Below are 21,435 nucleotides of genomic sequence, written 5' to 3' on the forward strand. Positions count from 1 at the left end.
GCCTGCTGATCTGACCATCTAAAACATTATGGGCGGTGGCCTGCTGCCGCTTTGGTGACTCTAGTAAACCTGGGGCCGATGGCACGTCCACATGACGGCGACAATCCATTCGGATGTCTGGCCTATCAACTTTCGATGTAATTGTCAGCTCAAAACCATTGTAAACTTCGGGTAACGGGGAATAAGTGTTTGATTCCGGAAAGGGGGCCTGAGAAATGGCTACCACATCCAAGGAAGGCAAGCAGGTGGCGCGCAAATCACACACTCCCGACTTGTGGACGATAAATAACAATACAGACGCCCTGTTATTGGAATGAGTAATACAAAATTACTGTGAATGTCACTGCGGTATTTTGGATGAGGAAACGTTATACAGGAGAGGCCCTGCTGCCGCTTTGTTGACTCTAGATAACTTCTGCCTGATCGCACGTCCCTGTGACGTCCACGATCCATTTAGATATCTTCCCTATCCACTTTCGATGTTCTTTTATGCGCCTAAAATGGTGACCACCGGTAACAGGGAATCATTGTTCGGTTTTGGAGAGGGAGCCTGATAAACCGTTACGGCTACTACTTCAAAGCAAGGCAGCATGAGTTGCGGGCCTGCAGGTGAGCTGACCCTGTAAAAGATTTGAGTTGTGGGCCTGCAGGTGAGCTGACCCTGTAAAAGATTTTAGGTACGGGCCTGCTGGTGAGCTGACCCTGTAAAACATTATATGCGAGTGCCTGCGGGTGAGCTGACCCTGTAAAACATTATATGCGAGGGCCTGCAGCTGAGCTGACCCTCTATAAAATTCTATGTGAGGGCCTGCATATGAGCTGACCCTGTAAAAGGTTTGATGGCTGCATTAATCTGCAGGTGACTGTCATACAGCTCTACAGATTTGTTTCTATCTGCATCTTTCTCAACAATCTGTGGCCTTAGTCTTTTATCCAGACTCAGTCATTGTGCCACTATGTGGCCTCCTCATGCTGCCATCTCCACACCATGTCACCTTGCCACTCATTTTTATCACCATGCTGCTGCTGCTTAAAAGGCCTTAAAGTGATCACCAGGCCGACAATTTAATTAAGGTTTTGTAATCGATAAACCCAACTTGCTTTTGTGGGCTGCATCAGTGGCGTAACTAGAAATGACTGGGCCCCACAGCAAATTTTTGAATGGGGCTCCATCCCACAGTAATTTTTTAGTGACCACTTCCTTTCATGCCGCCCCCATTCCTATGGCTAGTCAAGATCTCTCTCTCAGACCAGGATCAGCAGCTGTTCCATCCCTTATATACACTGTCTATACTGTCACTGTATATAATTTAATTGTGTAATACTGTTGAGGGGGCCCTGACCAAATCCTTTACTCCTCTTCCTCCTGGATGGGCCACTTCAGCTTCCCCTGCTTCCCCTATAGCTATGCCCCTGGTCTGCATTAATCTGCAGGTGACCGTGATATAGCTCCACAGATTTATTTCCATCTGCATCTTTCTAAACAATCTGTGGCCTTAGTCTTTTATCCAGACTCAGTCATTGTGCCACTGTGTGGCCTCCTCATGCTGCCATCTCCACACCATGTCACCTTGCCGCTCATTTTTATCACCATGCTGCTACTAATGCTGCTTAAAAGGCCTTAAACTGATCACCAGGCCCACAATCTAATTAAGATTTTACACAGAAAGTAAAAAATCTATTTTATAGGAAAAATTGATAAAAAACATTATTTCCTGTATATTTACTTGTATATAAAGTGCAAGTGCTGCCAAAAATTACAAGGAACAGGCACTCCGATACAACCTGTATATCACATAAATGAGGGCCTCATTTACATTGAGTTGCGGGCCTGCAGTGGAGCTGACCCTGTAAAAGATTTGAGTTGCGGGCCTGAAGGTAAGCTGACCCTGTAAAAGATTTGATTTGCGGGCCTGCAGGTGAGCTGACCCTGTAAAAAATTTGAGTTGCGGGCCTGCAGGTGAGCTGACCCTGTAAAAGATTTGAGTTGTGGGCCTGCAGGTGAGCGGTCCCTGGAAAAAATGATATGTGAAGGCCTGCTGGTGAGCGGACCCTCTAAAAAATTATATATGAGGGCCTGCTGGTGAGCGGACCCTGTAAAAAATTTGATGTGAGCGGCTGCTGGTGAGCGGACCCTCTAAAAGGGCTGCATGGGAATACAGTCTATTAGCTACATTAAAAACAACACATGTAAAGTGCCTTTATGTTCATCAGCATTCCTCTGGTGGAGTCGAGAAGTCATGGTCAATCCAGGCCTTGTTCATTTTTATATGATTTAACCTGTCAGCATTTTTAGTTGACAGGTGGATACGCTTATCTGTTATAATGCCACCAGCAGCACTAAATACACGCTCAGACAAAACGCTGGCGGCAGGGCAGGCCAGCACCTCCAAAGCGTAGAGCGCAAGTTCGTGCCACGCGTCCAGCTTAAACATCCAGTAGTTGTAAGGCACTGAGGGATCATTGAGGACGCTGACACGGTCTGCTATGCACTCCTTCACCATCTTCCAAAAAATTTCAGGGTGAGGGTGCTGGTGGGGTGTCATGAAACTGTCCCAGGCTTTGGAGAGTGTTGCCCTGCCTCTGTTGGAACTGCTGTGTGTTCCCCTTGTCTCCCCTCCTTGGTTGGCCAAGGAAGTACGGACCCTGCGGCTATTGTTGTCAGACGGAAAAATTTGAAGCAATTTTCCAACAAGGATCTTCTGGTATTGCACCATTTTGCTCGTCCTCTCCACCAGAGGAATGAGAGATGAGAAGTTCTCTTTGTAGCGGGGGTCGAGAAGAGTGAACAACCAGTAATAGCGGGAAAGGCAGCCTAACATGAAGTTAGCCATGTGTGCCAGAGTACCAACAGGCGAGACTTCGCTGTCGTCATCAGGAGGATCACTCCCAATCTCCTCATGCTCTTCCTCCTCTTCTGCCCACCCACGCAGAAAAGATGGAATTAAACTTCCATGGGTACTAACCTCTGTAGCTGAGGCAACAGTCTCCTCCTCCTCCTCTTCAGCCTCCCATTCGCTGTGAGAAGACGAACTGAAGGTGGTCTGGCTATCATCAACCTGTGTAATGTTGTCCTTAATTGTGAGCAGTCAGTGTTTCAGAAGACACAGAAGTGGGATGGTTACGCTGATAATAGCGTTATCCCCGCTCAGCATCTGTGTTGATTCCTCAAAGTTGCGTAAAACCTCACAGAGGTCAGACATCCATGGCCACTCCTCGATAGCAGAAGCTGACTGGGAAGGCGACGACCATGTTGCAGCTGGTATTCCACAACTGCCCTCTGCTGCTCACAAGGCCTGGCCAACATGTGGAATGTGGAGTTCCAGCGCTTGCTGACGTCGCACAACAGACGGTGAGCTGGCAATTTCAAGCGCTGCTGCAGCGTTGACAGACCAGCTGAAGCTGTCGGTGGCTTGCGGAAATGTGCACACACGTGGCGCACCTTCACCAGTAGCTCAGGCAAATTGGGGTATGTTTTTAGAAACCGCTGAACCACAAGGATGAATATGTGGGCAAGGCATGGGATGTGTCTAAGGTTGCCCAGCTTCAAAGCCGCCACCAAGTTACGGCCATTATCAGACAGAACCATGCCTGGTTGTAGGTTGAGTGGTGAGAGCCACAGCTCAGTCTGGTCTCTTATCCCCTGCCACAGCTCTGCAGCAGTGTGCTGTTTGTCACCTAGGCAGATCAGCTTCAGCACAGCCTGTTGCCGCTTTGCCACTGCAGTGCTACACTACTTCCAGCTACCGATTGATGACTGACTGGTGCTGCACATGTATACTTCGGAGGTGGAAGTGGAGGAGGAGGCGGAGGAGGGGAAGTGGGGGTTGGAGCCCCTAGGTAGTGGCGAAAACCCTGATGGAATTAGGGCCCATAATCCTTGGCGTCGGTAGCACCTGTGCTATCCCAGGGTACGAGTTGCTCCTGGCCTCCACAACATTCACCCAGTGTGCCGTCAGGGAAATGTAGTGTCCCTGGCCGAAAGCACTTGTCCATGTGTCCGTGGTTAAGTGGACCTTCCCAGTAACTGCGTTGGTCAGGGCATGTGTGATGTTAAGGGACACATGTTGGTGTAAGGCTGGCACGGCACACCTTGAAAATAGTGGCGGCTGGGGACTGCGTAACGAGGGACGGCCACCGACATCAGACTGCGAAAGGCCTCAGTGTCCACAAGCTTAAATGGCAACATTTCCAGGTCCAGTAATTTGGAAAGCTGCGCATTTAGTGCTATGGCCTGTGGGTGGGTTGCTGGGTCTTTGCGCTTGCGTTCAAATGCCTGGGGTAATGACATTTGGACGCTGCGCTGGGACAGGGAAGTGGATGTGGTCGTTCCTCAGCATTATGTTCTTGTGACTCTGGATGCTCAAGAGGTTGGGAATCGGGGCACAAGATCTCAGGTCCCTCTTCAAGCGTACTTGGCGAGAGGGCCAAATCAATTTATGACAATGCCAAGAGGTCCTCGGAATATCCGAGTGTGGGATCACTTGTTTGGCCAGACTGTATATGGTGGGAGTAAGGAGGATCAGGGTGAGGATTGTGTGGACCAGAGTCCTGGCTACTGAGACTAGACTTGGTGGAAGACAGGGTGGTGCTTAACCGACTGGAAGCATTATCTGCTGCAATCCAACCGACCACCTGCTCGCACTGGGTTGACTTCAAGAGTGGTGTCCTGCGCCACTCTGCAAACTAGGACATGAAGCTAGGTATTTTGGATGATTGTTTTTCTTGTGCTCAGGCAGCAGAAACAGTTTCACTGCGCCCAGGGCCACGGCCTCTGCGTGCACCATCAGCTTCACGGCAACTTCCCCATCCCTTAATGCTCACCTTCTTCATATTAAATGTTATATGTTATAAGGGACAACATTTATAGGAAAAATGTGGATAAATTATGGAAAAATATAATTGTTTTCGCTAATATTTTTCCCAATATCTGGCCCTGACACACACACACGCTATTGCAGCGCAGATGTGACAATTCACTGCAGACACTGTTTATAGGCAAAGTGTGGATAAATTATGGAAAAAATATATATATTTGTTGTCAGTAATATTTTTCCCAATATCTGGCACAACACTAATTAATAGGTCTGCATCTGATCTGCAAAAAACACAGATCAGATGTGGACCAAAACTACAGCCCTTATACTGTTTTCAAAATTTTCTTTATGTTTAAAATGGACACATTGCACCATAGTCGCAAAAATGCAGTAGGCAAAATAAACACCTCAAAACTGCAATATACAATTTTTTTATTGAAGCTGCTGGGGTAAATAGCATACTGATATATAAAACTAGGAGAAGGAAATACTACTATGTGCATTGCGTCTCAACAAGATATATATTTATGTGATGCCTAAACTGTGCAGTAGTGGCCCTTCATCTGGTGTATATACTTGTATAGTCCAGTCTAATGGACATAGTCATACACTTGTGTAGTTCAGTCTAGTGAGTACAGTCATACACTTGTGTAGTCCAGTCTAGTGAGTACAGTCATACACATGTGTAGTCTAGTGAGTACAGTCATACACTTGTGTAGTCCAGTCAGTACAGTCATACACTTGTGTAGTCTAGTCTAGTGAGTACAGTCATACACTTGTGTAGTCCAGTCTAGTGAGTACAGTCATACACTTGTGTAGTCCAGTCTAGTGAGTACAGTCATACACTTGTGTAGTCCAGTCTAGTGTGTACAGTCATACACTTGTGTAGTCCAGTCTAGTGAGTACAGTCATACACTTGTGTAGTCCAGTCTAGTGAGTACAGTCATACACTTGTGTAGTCCAGTCTAGTGAGTACAGTCATACACTTGTGTAGTCCAGTCTAGTGAGTACAGTCATACACTTGTGTAGTCCAGTCTAGTGAGTACAGTTATACACTTGTGTAGTCCAGTCTAGTGAGTACAGTCATACACTTGTGTAGTCCAGTCTAGTGAGTACAGTCATACACTTGTGTAGTCCAGTCTAGTGAGTACAGTCATACACTTGTGTAGTCCAGTATAGTGGGTACAGTCATACACTTGTATAGTCCAGTATAGTGGGTACAATCATACACATGTATAGTGCAGTATAGTGAGTACAGTCATACACTTGTATAGTCCAGTCTAGTGAGTACAGTCATACACTTATTCTAGTGGGTACAGTAATACACTTGTGCTGATAACATAAGAGCTGGCACTGGTTTCCGCCTCGAACGAGCTTCCTGTCTCCATGACAACGAGCGTCCTTGATTACCGCTGTCTCTCCAGCCGGGGTTGTGTACATACAGTAATCATGTAATCCAATTACACAGGCTGTACCTGCTGAGAAGTACCGTATAACACAGGGCACATAGAGGGCATGTACGTGTGCCTATCTGCCTGCTCAGCACACTGACAGGCACTCATGCCCCACTATCACAGCCCATGTCATATACAGTACCGTGCGTGGCCGGGCTACTCACATGATAGTTCTTGATCAAGTTGTTACGCTTGTCAAACAGCAGATTGCACTTCTCGTTGAGGCTCTGGATGTCTGCCATGGCTGCGCGCAGTGGACGGGTCCCCGGGATAATGTATCTGGGCTGTGTCTTGCGCCTTTTATACGGGCGCATCCTGCAATCTGTGTGCCACTGTTGCTCTGCTTGGGTGTTAGGGACGCCGCTGTATCAACCCTGAGGCTTTAGTTGTAGCAACCCTGAGACTTGTAGCAACGGCTTTCCGCCACCCTCCCCATGGCCACCGCTGCCCCCTGCTCTGTAGCTGCCTCCTCCTCCTCTTATGAGTAGTGGGGTCTGTTAGGGTGCATGGGTGATGTCTCTGTGTAGACGTCATAGGTTAGTCAGTGGTAATGGCTGTGCACTGACCTCCTCCAGCCTGATACAAGAATCACATGCAGGGTTTATATAAATGGTTCAGGAACAGGGGTCGAGTGGAGGGGGAACGCATGGGAACGGCGTTCCTGCACTTTTTTCATGGCAGGAACGCCGTTCCCTTTCAGCCTCAAGCCAGGAGAACACGGCTGAATCAGATTCACAGGGGGAGACGGAGCGCACTGTGCAGGGCAGGTTAAGGGAGGAGGGGCGGCTTCAGTTGAGAGGAAGCTGTCTGTGCGGTGCCGCTGCCTGCGACTCCTCTCATGGCGCCCCGCCCCCTAATGACATCATCTCCTTCACTACGAGATCATTTAGAATGTCTTTTAGAAAAGTTTGTCCTGGGATTCGAACTCACGACCTCTACACATCAGAGGAAGGCATTTACCCTCACAGCCATGAAAGCCGTCTAGGTAAATGCTTAAAAAAAAAAAAAAAAAAAAAAAAAAAAAAAAATATAAGACTTCTAATTATACCTAGTGTACTGATATCTAGTGTACAACCATACACATGACAGCTGCCCACTGTGTATGGATGTAGCAGAGCTGGGTGTGTTGGGGCAGCTGTCATGTGTATGGTTGTACACTAGATATCAGTACACTAGGTATAAGTAGAAGTCTTATTTTTTTTTTTTTAAACAGCTACCTTGACAGCTTTTATGGCTGTGAGGGTAAATGCCTTGCTTCTGATGTGTAGAGGTCATGAGTTCGAATCCCAGGACAAACTTTTCTAAAAGTGTTTTTTTTTTTTATAAGACTTCTACTGATACCTAGTTTACTGATACCAAGTGTACAACCATACACATGACAGCTGCCCACTGTGTATGGATGTAGCAGAGCTGGGTGTGTTGGGGCAGCTGTCATGTGTATGGTTGTACACTAGGTATCAGTACACTAGGTATAAGTAGAAGTCTTAGTTTTTTTTTTTTAAGCAACTACCTCAACAGCTTTTATGGCTGTGAGGGTAAATGCCTTGCCTGTAATGTGTAGCGGTCATGAGTTCGAATCCCAGGACAAACTAAAAGTGTTTTTTTTTCTTTTTCTGATACTTCTACTGATACCTTGTGTACTGATACCTAGTGTACAACCATACACATGACAGCTGCCCCAACACACCCAGCTCTGCTACATCCATACACAGTGGGCAAAGTTACCTACAGTAGAAGTCTTATATATATATTTTTTTTAAGTAGCAAGCTAGACAGCTTTCATAGCTGTGAGGGCATATGCCTTGCTTCTGCTGTGTAGAGGTCATGAGATCGAATCCCAGGACAAACTTTTCTAAAAGTGCTATTTTTTTAATTTATTTTTTAGTCCGCAGCGACACAAATTACAGCATGCTAGATTTTCTGTGCTTTTTTATTTTTTGGAGGGGGGGGGGGGGGTTGCAGTGGATCTTGGGTGAGTTCCCACACTTTTTTTCCCAGGACTTGACCCCTGTTCAGGAACTGCATGAAACCCAGGGATCAGCAACCTCCGAGTCCAGCTGCTCTCAAACTACAACCCCTATCATGCACAATAACGCAGATGTTCTTGTAACTCCTATAGAAGTGAAGACGATTCTGGGAGTTCTAGTTTCTGAACAGCTGGAGTGCCAAAAAAATGCCCCCTATATGCCGATCTCCTCACGCAAAATATACTTACCCTGCTTCCTGTGCCGCTTCTGGTCCCCACACTGCCGCTTCTCCCCGTGCATGGATTAAAACATCTGGTGTCGGGGGGAGCAGCCAATGGCAGTCAGGGACAAGCCTCCCTAGCGCCTAGCGTCACCGGCAATGCCATGGAGGCTCATCCCTGTCCCCGTCTGCCATTGGCTGCTCCCCACCCCGACACCGGATGTTGTCATCCGTTCACAGGGAAGAGCAGCAGCGGTGTGGGGACCAGGAGCGGCGCAGGAAGAGGGGTAAGTATATTCCGCGTGAGGAGCTTAGCATATGGGGGGCAGTTTATAGTTTCGGATAACCCCTTTAAGGGTATATGCACACGATCTGTGTTTCTAGCGTATTTTTATGCAGCAAATCCACAGCATAAGGGTCCATTCACACGTCCGCATGACTGGGTCCGCAGAACAGGTGCAGACCCATTTATTGCAATGGGGCCGCAAAAAATGCGGACAGCACACCGTGTGCTGTCCGCATCCTCACTTCCATTCCGTGTCCCCGCAAAAAAGATAGAGCATGTCCTATCAGGGGCGGACTGACTATTAGGGCACTCGGTCATGGACCGAGGGCCCGCGGCCACTAGGGGGCCCGGCGGCGGTGGAAGCGGCAGGGAGAGATGAGAGCTTCCATTGTGCAAGCGCTCATGTCTATATTCATCTGTATCGCCATCCTCTGGACGGCGATACGGATGAACGGTGGGGCAGGGGAGAGGCGTCTCCCTTGCCCGTTCCTCTGACAGGCTACAGGCACTACGCCTGCAGTCTATCAGAGTCCGGTGCAGGTGGCGCGATTACGTCATTGCGCCGCCTGAGCCATACAGAGCGGGACACAGGCTGGAAGAGGCATACATTGCATCACTGAGAAGTTCTATTTGTAGCAGAGGTCGAGAAGGTTGAACACCCAGTAATCCGTGTTGTTTAAAATGCGTATAACGCACAGGTCGCGGGAAAGGCAGCCTAACATGAAGTCAGCCATGTGTGCCAGAGTACCAACAGGCAAGACTTTGCTGTTGTCATCAGGAGGATCACTCTCAATCTCCTCATCCTCCTTCTCCTCTTCTGCCCACCCTCTCTGAACAGATGGAATAAAACTTCCATGGGTACTACCCTCTGTAGCTGAGGCAACCGTCTCCTGCTCCTCCTCCTCTTCATCGTCCAATTCGCGCTGAGAAGACAAACTGAGGGTGGTCTGGCTATCATCCTGTGTAATGTCTTCTTCCCCCATTTCCACCTCTTCCACATGCAAAGCGTCGTCCTTAATTGTGAGCAGCGAGCGTTTGAGTACACACAGAAGTGGGATCGTTACGGTGATAATGGCGTTATTGGCGCTCACCATCTGTGTTGATTCCTCAAAGTTTCTTAAAACGTCACAGAGGTCAGACATCCATGCCCATTTCTCACTTCTGATTAGCGTAAGCTGACTGGAAAGGCGACGACCATGTTGCAGCCGGTATTCCACTACTGCCTTCTGCTGCTCACAAAGCCTGGCCAACATGTGAAACGTGGAGTTCCAGCGCGTGCTCACGTCGCACAACAGCCAATGAGCTGGCAAGTTAAAGCGCTGCTGCAGCGTTGACAGACCGGCTGAAGCTGTCGATGACTTGCGGAAATGTGCACACACGCGGAGCACCTTCACTAGTAGCTCATGCAAATTGGGGTAGGTTTTGAGAAACCGCTGAACCACTAATTTTAAGACGTGGGCAAGGTATGGGATGTGTGTGAGCTTGCCGAGCTCCAAAGCCGCCACCAAGTTACAGCCATTATCACACACAGCAATGCCTGGTTGTAGGTTGAGTGGCGAGAGCCACAGCTCAGTCTGGTCTCTTATCCCCTGCAACAGCTCTGCGGCAGTGTGCTGTTTATCCCCTAAGCATATCAGCTTCAGCACGGCGTGTTGGCGCTTCCCCACTGCAGTGCAACACTGCTTCCAGCTACGGGCTGATGGCTGACTGGTGCTGCACGCGGATAATTCTGAGGTGGAAATGGAGGAGGAGGCGGAGGAGGAGAAGTGGGGGTTGGAGCCAATAATGTAGGTGCTGGCGGAAACCCTGATCGTCGTAGGGCCCGCAATCCTTGGCGTCGGTAGCACCTGTGCCATCCCAGGGTACGACTCGCTCCCGGCCTCTACAATGTTCACCCAGTGTGCCGTCAGGGAAATGTAACATCCCTGGCCAAAAGTACTTGTCCATGTGTCCGTGGTTAAGTGGACCTTCCCAGTAACTGCGTTGGTCAGGGCACGTGTGACGGTTCGGGACACATGTTGGTGTAAGGTGGGCATGGCACACCTTGAAATATAGTGGCGGCTGGGGACAGAGTACCGCGGGACGGCCGCCGACATCAGGCTGCGGAAGGCCTCAGTGTCCACAAATGGCAACATTTCCAGGGCCAGTCATTTTGAAAGGTGCGCATTTAGTGCTATGGCTGGGTATTTGCGCTTGCATTCAAATGACTGGGGTAATGACATTTGGACGCTGCGCTGGGACAGGGAAGTGGATGTGGTCGCTGATGGTGCTCGCGAAGGTCCAGGAGCAGGGCAGGAGGCATCCTCGACTGCGCCTTCGACAGGCGATTGGCCAGCACATTCCATAGGGGTAGAGGAGGCAGTGGTGTGACCCGCAGACACAGATTGTGGACCCAGGCATTAGTCCCACTTATTACGGTTCTTGGATGCCATGTAGCAGATCATGCTGGTGGTGGTCAGGTTTCTAGTGTTCATGCCCCGGCTCATTTTGGTGTGGCACAGGTTGCAAACTACTATTCTTTTGTCGTCCGCACTTTCCTCAAAAAAGCGCCATACTGTGGAACACCTTCCCCTTGGCAAGGGAGATTTACGCAAGGGGGTGCTCCGTGGAACAGTTGCGGGACTGTTTGGTGTGGCCCGCCTTTTCCCTTTTACCACCCCACTGCCTCTTCCAGCCTGTTGCGGTGCTGCAGATCCTTCCCCCTCTATACTGCTGTCCTCGCTCTGCTTTCCACCTTCCCAGGTTGGGTCAGTGACCTCATCGTCCACCACCTCCTCTTCCACTTCCTTACTCTAATCATCCTCTTGATTTGATGACCTAACCACAACCTCAGTGATTGACAACTGTGTCTCATCCTCTTCATCAACCTCTTAAAACAGTAATTGCGGTTGACTGATTGGCAACTGTGTCTCATCATCATCCACCTCATTAAACACTAATTGCCGTTCCCCGTCGTCATGTTCTTGTGACTGTGGATGCTCAAGAGGTTGGGAATCAGGGCAAAAGATCTCATGTCCCTCTTCAAGATTGCTTGGCGAGAGGGACAAATCAAGTAATGGCGATGAAATAAGCTCCTCTGCATTTCCGAGTGTGGGATCACTTGTTTGGCCAGACTCTCCATGGTGGGAGGAAGGAGGATCTGGGAGAGAATTCTGTTGACGAGACTCTTGGCTACTGAGACTGAACTTGGTGGAAGACAGGGTGGTGCTTAACCGACTGGAAGCATTATCTGCTGCAATTCAACCAACCACCTGGTCGCACTGGTCTGACTTCAAGAGTTTTGTCCTGCGACGCCCTGCAAACTGGGACATGAAGCTAGGTATCTTGGATGATTGTTTTTCTTGTGCTCTGGCAGCAGGCACTGTTTCAACGCGCCTAGGGCCACGGCCTCTGCGTGAACCATTAGCATCACGGCCACTTCCCCGTCCCTTAGTGCTCGCTTTCTTCATATCAAATTTTTTATGCATGCTTGACACAGAAGATGTGGCACGGATGTTACAGCTCAGCAAGCACAGTATATTAAAAAAGTACGTAAAAGTATGGAAAAAGGAAAATAGATTTCACTTATATTTCTCAAATCTCTGGCCCTGACACACAGAAGGTATTGGACAGATGTCACAAGTCACTGCAGACACCCTCTAGATAAAAAGTATTGAAAATGATGGAAAAAATATAGTAATTTTCACTTATATTTCTCCAATCTCTGGCCCTGACACACAGAAGGTATTGGACAGATGTCACTAGTCACTGCAGACACCCTCTGTGAGGAGGGTGTCTGCCATGTCCCTACACCCACCTTTTGCTGAAAGATAGCAGAGGTAGTGAACTCCACAGGAGGGCCCTGATTCAAAGCCCCAGCCATATGGCAGGGAACTTCTTGCAGGCCACCTTTATTTACAATTTCACACCCCATTCAGACAGAAAGGATCCTGCAGAAAAACCTCCCTGCAGGGGGTCTAAGCCATTCCTCAGTTCAATCAAATCTAGCAGACAGCATGGAACTGGTGATTTATAAGGAATCATGAATTGCCCAGCCATCACAGGCGCAAACCGGATATATATTTGTGTCCCGGTGGCCACGATGAACATGCCCATGGTCTTAGTTTGGTGATGGGATGCCATGGAAGGGAGATATACAAATCTCTCCACAGAAACCAAATAACGGTACCATGTTGGACTCTACTTGTAGCCAGAACCCAGGTGGATCTGTTGGTCCCAGAACCATCACCCTGTGACGTTCTGGTCTAGAGCTATGAACCCTAAAGGGTTTTGTGGGTCATTTAATGCCAGCCCAGAAGAGGGGGAGTGGACCCTTCCCAAAGGAGGGGCTGGCTACAGTTTAAAAGGCTTGTGCCAGCAAGCGGGCGTGTCTTTTCTCTGAATGAGGGTCACATCAAGCCATGTGTTTAGAGGGACCTGCAACCAGCTGACATGACTGCCCTCCATGTGAATACAGCAAAGGACTAACCATAACCCAAAGGAACATTTATCTACCCAGTAACTGACTTTAATTTTGTGTAATTCTGTTTGTACCATATTACCTGTAACCTCAGACCACTGTATATATTCTTTGTGTATAGTGTGTGATCTAGTGTGCCCTTAAGGCAATTAAATATATAATTTAATCTTGTGCTGTCTTGTATCTCGATCACGAATCCCCATGTCCGTGTTTTGGCCTAGTTATAAGCTACCGCGGGTTGGTTTCTCACCCTATATAATCCCGTTAGCGGATCGGTCTTATATCAAACGAGAAGCTGGTGGCAGAATACCCAGGCTGAGAAAGCGCTGTTTCACTGTGGCAGCTTGTTGCCTCTCTGTGCCCGCGTGGACAGGAGGTGTCTGTGTAAACTGTACCAAGCTGACCTTACCTTCTTCTCTAGGAGGGCGTAATGTCACGTCTTGGTAACCAGGGACCATACCACGTCACTTGAGCTCGACGTAGTTGACGTCAAGTGGGCACGGGGGGTGGTATCCCTTACACCCTCTATATAAAAATATTGAAAATAATGGAAAAAATATAGTAATTTTCACTTATATTTTTTCAGTCTCTGGCCCTGACACACAGAAGGTATTGGACAGATGTCACAAGTCACTGTAGACACCCTCTATATAAAAAGTATTGAAAATGATGGGGGAAAAAAATTGTACTGTATCTATAAAATACTGCCAGCCTGCCACCACACACAAATAGTCTTTTGGGTCTTTGAAACGTTTTTCTACTAAATTGATTGCGATCAGACTCCCTACACTCTCTGTCTCTTCCGAAGCGCAGCTCTCCCTGACTACAAATGAGCCGAACATGCGTCATCGGGTGCTATATAGCACCCGATGACGTGTTCCGGTCAGCCAATCACTGTAATGCCAGTAGCCAACATGGCTACTGGCATTACAGTGAGGGCAGTACTTACCTGCACATTTATTAGCTGCATAGCAGCCGAGAAACGTGCAGGGAGGAGACTCGGCCGAGTACCGTCATGTGCCGAGCATTGTGATGCTCGAGCCGAACAGCGGTTCGGCCGAGCATGCTCGCCCAACACTGACACAGAGGCATTATTATTATTATTTATTCAAGGGTCACAGAGGTATTATTATTATTTTTATTCATTCTAGGGGCACAGAGGCATTATTATGTATTCAATGGACACAGAGACACTACTATATATTCAAAGGGCACACGGCTATTATTTATATTGAAAAGGCACACCACCATTATTATATATTAAATTGGCACACAGCCATCATTATTTATCCAAGGGGCACACAGCCATTATTATTTATTCAAGGGGCACAGAGGCATTATTAATTATTCAAGGGGCAAGTGGCAGTTTGTACTAGCACACTGCAAGCATCTGGTTGGAAGAGGTTTAAAGAGTCACTGTACTTTCACACAATTTAATTTAATAGAGGATGTTGTAACTAGCAAAATTGTAAATCACTTTATTTAAAAAATATGCCTGCATCCACCTGAAAAAGCTGTAAAGTCATGGCCACTAGGGGTCTCACTTCCACCTAATTTGCAGTCCACTGCCAGTTGTCAGGCAAGACCCATCCCTGATATCAGAGATTCAGAAGAGGGTTAACAGGAAATGGGGGCTTGTCACAGCTAGCTGAGATACCGAGCCTGATAGAAGCACTGCTTCTACACTGTTTCTGAAAAGCAGAGAAGCTCATCTCTCATCTGTTCATAGTGGGAAGTAAGGGAAGTGAGGTCACTGCGTACAGTACTGGAAGAGTCAACAGAAGAGAGATGCCTCCTGCTTCTGAGGGAAATGCATCTCGCTGTGCAGCTGAAAAAGGGAATAATATGGCTGAAAGAGACTATAGTTGAGAACCCTAAAAACACCAGTTCCCTCACAGTTATGATTGTACAAAAAAGCATAGTAATTATGCAAACTTTTTGAAAACTCAAGTACGCATTAAGAATTTGGTCTCACAATAATGTTCAAAATCTTCCATGAATCTTGGAACTGAGAAAAGATACACGTATTGCTAAAATGAACTTCTTTGGTGATTAGCTTTTATAGTTCAAACTAGGTCATATCAAGAAGGACTGAAAGTCATAACAGTAATGAGAAATGTTCTAGTTAAGTCTCTGCTCCATCCTCTCCCTAGTTTTAATGTCGCCTTTATTTGTCATGACAGATAAACAAATCCTATAACTATACAACAAGAAGGTGGGATTTCATATAGTGGATGAAAAGTCTACTTCAAGAACACTAGGGAAACAGGGATGTTACAAAAACGTGTTTACTTGTGGTTGTAATTCATCCCAGCATTTTCATACCATCAAACATGTAGACTGGGGGCAAAATCAAAAGTGCTACAGAGAACACAGAAATCTAGTGGTGGTAGATTTCATTTAAATGTGGATAATTCCTTTGATATTTTACAAGATGTGTAAAGGTGACAGTTTTACTCAGCAAGCCAAAATGGATAAAAATGTCAGCAATACCTTAATAGGCCATCTGCTGTAGTTCTAATGAGGCTGGAACTATCATTGTTTTCAGTGAGACACTGGGGGTCATATGCGTTTGCACTAATGAAGAAACAAGTAATGTATCATTAGCAGAGCTCCGGTAAACAGCATTTCTATACTGGATAATTTATGAATTGTTAAATAACATATCTCTGTACATTTATAGGTTTCGTAGTTTTGGAACTTGTCAAACTCTTTTGCCTGCAGGCAGTAAAATTAAATAGTAACAAATGCAACTTGCTAAAAGTAAATCATTACAACTTTTATCAATTGCCTTTTAACCACTTTTGGACCGCTTATTGACTACAAACGTCTGGGCGGTCCGCACTTATCTGTTCCTGAAGTCCTTGTAGAGCAGCTGTGGGAGCAGGAAGCCCACTGTCAATGATAACTGGGCTCCCATAAGAAAGCAAGGACATATTTTTTTCTTGTTCTACCTGTAGATATTAGCACTCAGACCCCCACAAAACTAAACTTTTGATATGGCTCAATGACATATCAAAAGTAAAAAAAAAATGTTAGTAACCTTTTACGCTTAAGAATGTTGGTAGAACTTGGGCTGTCTTTACTTCAGCAAATGGCATTTGTTATATAGAGAAAGTTAATGTAAGCCACTTACTAATGTATTGTGATTGTCTATATTGCCTCCTATGCTGGCTTGATTAATTTTTCCATTGCATTGTATACTTCTCGTTTCCATGGTTACGACCGCCCTGCAATCCAGCAGAAGTGGCCATGCTTGTACACTATAGGAAAAACCACTGGACTCTCTAGTGGCTGGGACTGTGGAAGTTTGCATAGGGCGAGAAGGTTATGACCAAGGAAAGTATATGATGCAATGGAAAAATAGAATCAAACCAGCAAAGGAGGCAATATGGACAATGACAATACATTAGTAAGTGCTTTGTATTAACTTTACCTGCATGATAAATGCCTTTTGCCAAAGTGAGACAATCCCTTTAAGCAAGATAGGCATATATTTGTGCCACTTTATACGCCATGTTCTGGGTTAAAACTTATAGGGGTTGGCCACTTTCTGGTCACTGTTGATCACTGTGTTTGTGAGATGATTATATGGCACTTACTATTATAGCCTTTGTTGAAGTTTTGTACTATTCTCTATATTCTACATAAGCTATGCCACCTTATTTCTAAAGTCTTTTGTGCTATCCACACAGAGGTCACTGATGGAGGTTCAGGTCACCAGGAAAATCACCTCCATGTGATGTCTCCTCCATTTTAATACACGGCACCTGCACTAAACTCCCAGCAGTGAAGTGCAGATGGCAGGTGCAGTGTATTTAAATGCAGGAAACCTCACATAGAGATGATTTGCTTGGTCACACGACCCTCCATCAGCGGCCACCTAATGGACAGGACCTCTGTGTGGGCAGCACGAAAGACTTTGTAAACAGGGGAGCAGACCTTATGAAATATAGAAAATGGCACAGAATTTCAACAAAGGCTATAATAGTAAGTGCCATATAATCATCTCACAAACACATAGGTCAACAATAACCATAAGTGGCCAACCCCTTTAATAAACATGTTGAACAGATGGAAGCCCTGCCCACTCCTGATAAACCCCACCCATATTTTGCACCACTTTTAATAAGTGAATAGTCACAAATTATTGCACAAATGTGCAATCATCTGCAAATTCTTACGCCACAAAAAAATAAAACAAATCTGTGAGTACATTTTCCTCACTGTCTCAGGGCTCATGCACACAAACATATTTTTTTTCAGTGTCAGTTTGGGTTTTTTGCAGCCCATATGCGGAACAATTCACTTCAATGGGGCCACCAAAAAAACCTGAAAAAAAACCCGCAAAAGACTGCATGCATTCCGTGTCCTTATGTCTGCATGGGCATTCCACGTAAAAAAAAAAAAAAAAAACATGTCCTATTATTGTCCGCATTATGGACCGGGATAGGACTGTTCTATTAGGGGCCGAATGTTCCACAAAATGATGAATGCACAGGGCTTGTATCCATGTTTTGCGGATCCCCAATTTGCGGACCACAAAACATCCAACGATCGTGTGCATGAGCCCTTATTCTGCAGTATTTGGGAAAATGATTTTATATAATTTAGAGGAATTAAGCTTTAATGGTGCTGTTATAGTCTGAGTTTATATGTATTGACAATTAGATGTATGCTCAGCGATTCATTATTTTCTAGAAAAATAAAGAATAATATACCCGACCATAGAGTATCATCGTGGTCATGTTTATAAGATTCTTAATCAGTTACTATAACACGCAGTGATTATAGCTATGATTTGGAAATCTCTAGTGCATTCAAAAATGACAATTACAAGTAAAACTAGTATGAAGAGCCAAGCAGATCTGATGGATTTTGGTTTCTAGGATCTTTAGCAATGCTTAAATCGGACCTGTCAAGAATGGGCGTAACTATCGGGTTCAAAATGTTAGGAGGCCTAGCCTGGCAAACAATCAGTCAAAAGAGTAGAGGATACACATATTGCATCTAGGGTTGGATGATATCAAAAATATTCCCACGATAACGATATTAAGAAATTTATCGCGATAACGATATATATTGCGATAAATGCCCATTTAGAAGAAAACAGTTGGGGCCACAAGGAGACATTATACTGTATAGGGGCAGCCACAAGGAGACGTTACACTGTATGGGGGCGGCCACAAGGAGACGTTACACTGTTTGGGGGCGGCCACAAGGAGACGTTACACTGTATGGGGGCAGCCACAAGGAGACGTTATACTGTATGGGGGCCACAAGGAGACGTTATACTGTATGGAAACAGCCACAAGGAGACACTACTGTATGGGGCAGCCTCTGATCAGCCCCCCAGCCTCCGATCGGTTACCATGGCAGCCAGGACGCTACTGAAGTCCTGGCTGCCATGGTATGTTAGTGAGCAGCATTATACTCACGTGCGCCGTGGCCGCCGGGCGCTCCTTCTTCTGTCTGTGCGGCGCATTGCTAATGCTTATAGCATTAGCAATACGCCGCACAGACCTATGAGAAGAAGGAGCGCCCGGCGGCCACGGCACACGTGAGTATAATGCTGCTCACTAACATACCATGGCAGCCAGGACTACAGTAGCATCCTGGCTGCCATGGTAACCGATTGGAGCCCCAGCATTATACTACTGGGACTCCAATCGGAACTGCCCACTGCCACCAATGATGGGAGGGGGACCCTGTGGCCACTGCCACCAATGATTAATACTGGGGAGGGAGGGGTTAATTGCATGGATCACAGCGTCCTCTCAGAGGTCAGGTGCCGGGAATGCGAGTCACATAATTCCTTCTCCCATGCCAAACAAAAAAAAATACGGATCATATATTTTTACCATGTACAGTCAGGTCCATAAATATTGGGACAGCGACACAATTCTAACATTAACAAAAATTAACCATTACTCATCTGTTAAGTCCTCTGCTGCTACCAATACAACACTAACCTTCTATGTTCATGAGCTGTCTTGCATGCAGTCTCCTCAGTTGGCAGATCATGTTAGACCTCCCCCTTGAATACCAGGGCAGTCATGGAGGGAGTCAGGAGCACATCTAAGGGGCTATTCACACCAAATTTTTCTAGGCGGAACTTTGGCACGGACACCACAACAAAATTCTGCCTGAAGCCGCACTGGGAGGCAGCACTGAAGATCTCGGAGCATCTGCAACCACGCCGAGAAGGGACATGCCACAATATTCAGCGCTGCTTCCCATTAAAAAGAATGGGAGGCAGAAACGATGCGGCTGCTGGATGAATTTCGGGAGGTTGCCTGGGCCAAACTTCTGCTGGAAAAGAACGCTGTGTGAACGCCCCATAACAATTCAGATGAGAAACAGAAACTCCTCTCTGACTCAACAGTTCCAGGCAGCTTAGGCTGGTTTCACGTCTTCGTTTCGTTTTCAGTTCTTCTGATCCATCCGAAGAACTAGAAAATAAACAAAAGAACAGATCCTGTATTTTTGGCATCCATCTATTTTAGCTATTTGCATCTGAGATTCGTTAATTTAGATGGAAAAAAAAATACTTCATGTAGGACTTTTTATCCCCTTCTAAAATGGAACTCATATACAGTCAGGTCCATAAATATTGGGACATCAACACAATTGTAACATTTTGGGCTCTATACACCACCACAATGGATTTGAAATGAAACAAACAAGATGTGCTTTAACTGGAGACTGTCAGCTTTAATTTGAGGGTATTTATATCCAAATCAGGTGAACTGTGTAGGAATTACAACAGTTTGCATATGTGCCTTCCACTTGTTAAGGGACCAAAAGTAATGGGACAGAATAATAATCATGAATCAAACTTTCACTTTTTAATACTTGGTTGCAAATCCTTTGCAGTCAATTACAGCCTGAAGTCTGAAACGCATAGACATCACCAGACGCTGGGTTTCATCCCTGGTGATGCTCTGCCAGGCCTCTACTCCAACTGTCTTCAGTTCCTGCTTGTTCTTGGGGCATTTTCCCTTCAGTTTTATCTTCAGCAAGTGAAATGCATGCTCAATCGGATTCAGGTCAGGTGATTGACTTGGCCATTGCATAACATCCCACTTCTTTCCCTTTAAAAACTCGTTGGTTGCTTTTGCAGTATGCTTTGGGTCATTGTCCATCTGCACCGTGAAGCGCCGTCCAATGAGTTCTGAAGCATTTGGCTGAATATGAGCAGATAATATTGCCTGAAACACTTCAGAATTCATCGTGCTGCTTTTTTTCAGCAGTCACATCATCAATAAATACAAGAGAACCAGTTCCATTGGCAGCCAAACATGCCCATGCCATGGCACTACCACCACCATGCTACACTGATGAGGTGGTATGCTTAGGATCATGAGCAGTTCCTTTCCTTCTCCATACTCTTCTCTTCCCATCACTCTGATACAAGTTGATCTTGGTCTCATCTGTCCATAGGATGTTGTTCCAGAACTGTGAAGGCTTTTTTAGATGTCGTTTGGCAAACTCTAATCTGGCCTTCCTGTTTTTGAGGCTCACCAATGGTTTACATCTTGTGGTGAACCCTCTATATTCACTCTGGTGAAGTCTCCTCTTGATTGTTGACTTTGACACACATACACCTACCTCCTGGAGAGTGTTCTTGATCTGGCCAACTGTTGTGAAGGGTGTTTTCTTCACCAGGGAAAGAATTCTTCGTCATCCACCACAGTTGTTTTCCATGGTCTTCCGGGTCTTTTGGTGTTGCTGAGCTCACCGTTGCGTTCCTTCTTTTTAAGAATGTTCCAAACTGTTGTTTTGGCCACGCCTAAAGTTTTTGCTATCTCTCTGAAGGGTTTATTTAGTTTTTTTAGCCTAATGATGGCTTGCTTCACTGATAGTGACAGTTTGTTGGATATTATCTTGAGAGTTGACAGCAAAAGATTCCAAATATAAATAGCACACTTGAAATTAACTCTGGACCTTTTATCTGCTCATTGTAATTGGGATAATGAGGGAATAATACACACTTGGCCATGGAAAAGCTAATAAGCCAATTGTCCCATTACTTTTGGTCCCGTAACAAGTGGGAGGCACATATGCAACTGTTGCAATTCCTACACCGTTCACCTGATTTGGATGTAAATACCCTCAAATTAAAGCTGACAGTCTGCAGTTAAAGCACATCTAGTTTCATTTCATATCTATTGTGGTGGTGTATAGAGCCCAAAATGTTACAATTGTGTTGATGTCCCAATATTTATGGAC

At 46.1% G+C, this 21,435-nt stretch overlaps 1 protein-coding gene across 2 annotated transcripts in view; it reads right to left on the reverse strand.

Moving 5' to 3' along the window:
* The window catches only part of DCTD (dCMP deaminase), an 82,063-nt gene extending 62,627 nt beyond the window's left edge, over positions 1 to 19,436 (reverse strand). Inside the window, exons 1-2 of one of the 2 annotated variants that reach the window (XM_044288431.1) lie at positions 19,176 to 19,436; positions 15,697 to 15,780 (exon numbers count right to left, since the gene is read on the reverse strand). The gene's annotated coding sequence lies outside the window, so the exon portion shown is untranslated. The remainder of the gene's footprint in view (positions 1 to 15,696; positions 15,781 to 19,175) is intronic. The other variant, XM_044288512.1, reaches the window with a different exon arrangement.
* Positions 19,437 to 21,435: the final 1,999 nt, after the last annotated feature.

The sequence above is a fragment of the Bufo gargarizans genome, chromosome 1 (assembly GCF_014858855.1).
Source record: "Bufo gargarizans isolate SCDJY-AF-19 chromosome 1, ASM1485885v1, whole genome shotgun sequence".
NCBI classification, from domain to species: Eukaryota; Metazoa; Chordata; class Amphibia; order Anura; family Bufonidae; genus Bufo; species Bufo gargarizans.